This window comes from Crocuta crocuta, unplaced genomic scaffold (assembly GCF_008692635.1).
Source record: "Crocuta crocuta isolate KB4526 unplaced genomic scaffold, BGI_CrCroc_1.0 scaffold445, whole genome shotgun sequence".
NCBI lineage: Eukaryota > Metazoa > Chordata > Mammalia > Carnivora > Hyaenidae > Crocuta > Crocuta crocuta.
The window spans coordinates 1324095-1328058 of NW_027530847.1; the positions used below are offsets into that span (position 1 = coordinate 1324095).

A 3964-nucleotide genomic window follows, 5' to 3' on the forward strand; every position below is an offset into this window, starting at 1 on the left:
CGCCCCCGGGCGGGGCTGAGGGGCGCGGGGCCGGACCCTGCTGGCGCCCGCCAAGGCCCAGCCCTCTCACAACTCGACGCCGGCGAGGTGAGGGGCTCCCCAAGCCTCCGGCCACACAGTGGCTGCTCCGCGCCTCCGGCCAACTCACCCCTCGACCACTAGCCCCAGCTCCCCGCGCCCCCCACGGGCACCGGCTGAGAAGAGGGAGCAGTCGTGGCTCTCGGGACCCCACCCGCGCACCGCACTCTTTCACCCCTGGTTCTCCTCGGACACTCACATGCGGGCTCCCCACTCTACCCAGAACTGCCCCCAGTCCGCCCGCGGGTGTTTACCGGGACTCGGGGCGGCGGCGACTCTTCAGTCCCTTGACTAAGATGGCAGCCGGTCCCGAGCCCCGACCACAGCGACTAGAGCGAGTTGGCGGCCAATGCGCAGGCGCCTCCGGCTCATCAGGGCTGTGGACCACAGGCCCCAGAAGGCCTTGCGCACCATCCAGAAGAGTTGGCTGGAGTTGCGGAGTGCAGCTAACTCGGAGTTTGCTCGCCCTTAGGTGGGAGGGACTCTGGGATTGCTCCCAGACGCTCTAGGCTTTTTTTTTTTTAAGCACCCTCCCTCCCCCAACCTCTAAAGATTATAGCTGTGGTTTTCAAACGCTAGTGTGCAACAGGATCACCTGAAGGGGTTGCTGAAACCCCCAGAACACCTCCAGAGTTTCACTTTCAGCAGATGCGCGATGGGATCTAGTAACTTGCATTTCTGACTCTGGTGTGCTACTGGTGGGGCGATCACACTTTGAAAACCACTGAATTATAGTTTAGTTCTTAAGAAAGTACACTGGGGAGTTACATTGATTGGGTTTAAATCCTCCTTTTAACAGGGTGTCCGTAAGGTAAGGGAAGTGGTGCCAACGCGGCAGGTGTTCTAAGAACTGACCAACAAGCAATCTTTAAACCTTACAACAAATATTTGAAGAAAGTACATTATCCCCACTTTACAGATGCACAAACCAAGTCACAATCTGTATACCAACCCAGGCAGTCTGGCTTCAGAGTCCATCTTCTTAACTTCTTCATGAATTTGTGAGAATTAAAAGGCTGTGCAAGTAGACCCAGAGGCCCAGCTAAGTGCTTAGTAATTAGTGACCTTCGCTATTATTGTTTAGCCTGTTTTCTCCTAATGAGGATATTTTACCATCTGGAAAGTCACTTGTGTTTCTCAAAGTGCGTTCAAATCTCTATGTCAATGTTTCCTGCAATAGACATAGGAGAGCTTGTTAATGATACAGATTCCAGGACTACCCTATTCAGAATCTCCAGGGCAGTGGTTCTCAAATTTAAGTGCCCATCAGAATCACTTGAAGGATTTGTTAAACCTTAGATTGCAGGGCCCCACCCCCAGAATTTCTGGTTCAGTAGGTCTGGGGTTGGGCCTGAGAATTTGCATTTTTTTATTTTTTAGTTTATTTATGTATTTTGAGAGAGAGACAGAAGAGAGTGGGTGGGAAGGGGCAGAGACAGAAGAAGAGAGAGAATCCCAGCAGGCTCGCCACTGTCAGTGCAGAGCCAGATGCAGGGCTCAAGCTCACCAACTGTGAGATCATGACCTGAACCAAAACCAAGAGTCAGACATTTAACTGACTGAGCCACCCACGCATCTGAGAATTTGCATTTTTAACCACAGACCACACTTGAAGAAAAACTGCTGTAGGGCAGTGTTTTTCAACCTTTTTGTTGTTGTTATCATCTCTCTAAGGAATATTTTTAGACATTTTCCCCTAGTTATTCCCCCATGAAATTTTAGTATCACAAATATACTGTATATCTATTAATGTATCATATGTATATATGTGCTTTTACATAAGCAAGCAAAAAAATTTTCCTACCCACAACCAATTTTTGTCATATTAAGAATGTATGCTCCAGGGGGGCGCCTGGGTGGCTCAGTCAGTTGAGTGTCCCACTTCGGCTCAGGTCATGATCTCGCGGTTCATGGGTTCGAACCCCGCGTCGGGCTCTGTAATGACAGCTAGCTCAGAGCCTGGAGCCTGCTTCAGATTGTCTCCCTCTCTCTCTCTGACCCTCCCTTGCTCATGCTCTCTTTCTCTCTCAGAAATAAATAAAACATTTTTTAAAATAAAGAATGTATGCTCCAGGAAATGTGAGTTTTTAAACTAGTGCCCCAGGTGATTCTATTTTTTTTTTTTTTTTTTTNTTAACACTAGGCAAGTTTGAGAAAGCTAGTGTCCCTTTAAGGACTCAGGTATTTCTATGACCATTATACAGACAAGAAAATGAGATGGCTGGTCCAAGATGACTCCATAGGGAACCAGGGATCCAATCAAAGTCCTCTGGCTCCAGATTCTGTCTTCATCTACAATTTTAAAAAATGTATAATGTTAGGCAAAACAAATCTATTGCATTTGAAGTCAGGATAGTGTTTACCCTTTGAGGAGAGGTAGTACCAGGAAGGAGACACAAGGGGGCTTCTCCAAGTTGGTAATAATGTTCTGTGTCTTGATGTAGGTGCTGGTACACAAGCATGCTCACTGTGAAAATTCATTGAGCTGTATACTTTTGGTTTGTGTAGTCTTCTATATTTATATTCTATGTCAATGAAAGTTATTTCAAACAAATATGCTTTAAATACGTATTCTTTTTTTTTTCTCCAAAATTGCACCTCTTTCTACCATACACCAAAGATTCTCCAACTTCAGAGTACATCAGAATCACCGGGACGGCTTATTAAAACTCACATTGCCAGGTTTCAGCTCCAGAATTTCAAAGTCAGGAAGTTCTGTTATCTATCTCAAGAATTTGCATTTCTAACAAGTTCCCAGGTGATACTGATCCCCAGGGATCACATTTTGAGAACCACTGGACCATGCTATCCTATCTTGCTAATACCAACAGGGTGGATTAGCTCTGATCTAGGAGCCAGTACCTAGCAGGAATTAGTAATTTAGGCTTTTTCAAAGGCGTATGGAACAAGAATCTAGTCCTGACTATCAACAATTTATGGTTAGAGGTCTTAGACAAGTCCTTTAACCCCAGTGTCCAAATCTCTAAATGGAAATAACAGATCCTACCTTCACAAGAGATGTTGTGAAGATTCTGGGAAATCTACAGTAGGTAGTTCGTGGTTCTCTAAGAAGAAGCTGATTTGGTGAAGGCAGAAAATCCCAGTCTGGCCATTTCCTCATCTCCAATGCTGTGTGGCTCTGGATCCCAGGTTCCCTGATCCAGAAGTAAGCCTAGACCTGATCACAATGCAGACCCTGTGGTTGTTATAAAGCCTGGAACCACCTTTACCCTCCTTCTGCCATGGACACCCGGGTCAGCCTGGGACAAAACCCAACCAAGCTAGAATAGGGGTAAGAAGCCTGGAAGAGGTCCCTACCTGCAAAGGAAGGAGCTTTCCAGGCCTCTGGGAAAAGAAGGAGGGAAGGAAGCAGGGATGCAGAGCTGAAAGGAGTGGGAAGAGAAACCCCAGCAGCCCACATGCCGCCTGTCACTTACTGGCTTTCCCTACAGAACACTGAGTCATGTTGCTGTCCCCCTCTTCCCTGAAGCCACTCTGCACTCTGCCAGAGGCAGGGGAAGACATGAAAAGTGGTAGAGCTGTGCGTTGAGGAAGAGAAGACACTAGATAAAGCTTCTGGGAGCCTGAGATCTGGATCCACTTAAGAGCTCATGGCTCCCTCATTTGCCCTCTTTAAGAATGTTTTTTCATAGACCCTGGTTGTCTCAGGTAGAGCATGCACCTCTTGATCTGGGGGTTGTAAAGTGGAGTCCCATATTGGGTGTAACTATTACTTAAAAATAAAATCTTTAGGGGCTGACTCACTCAGTCTTCTGAGTGCGTGACTCTTGATCTTGGGGTCATGTGAGCCCCATGTTGGGTGTAGAGATTACGTAAATATTTAAATAAATAAATAAATAAATAAATAAATAAATAAATAGGGGTC

The 3964-nt window shown here is 46.5% G+C and overlaps 1 protein-coding gene across 3 annotated transcripts in view; it reads right to left on the reverse strand.

Moving 5' to 3' along the window:
- ITCH (itchy E3 ubiquitin protein ligase) overlaps window positions 1-417 on the reverse strand; it is a 142703-nt gene extending 142286 nt beyond the window's left edge. For 2 of the 3 annotated variants that reach the window (XM_077769304.1, XM_077769306.1), the window contains exon 1: window positions 333-417. The gene's annotated coding sequence lies outside the window, so the exon portion shown is untranslated. The remainder of the gene's footprint in view (window positions 1-332) is intronic. The other variant, XM_077769305.1, reaches the window with a different exon arrangement.
- Between the last annotated feature and the right edge of the window lie 3547 nt (window positions 418-3964).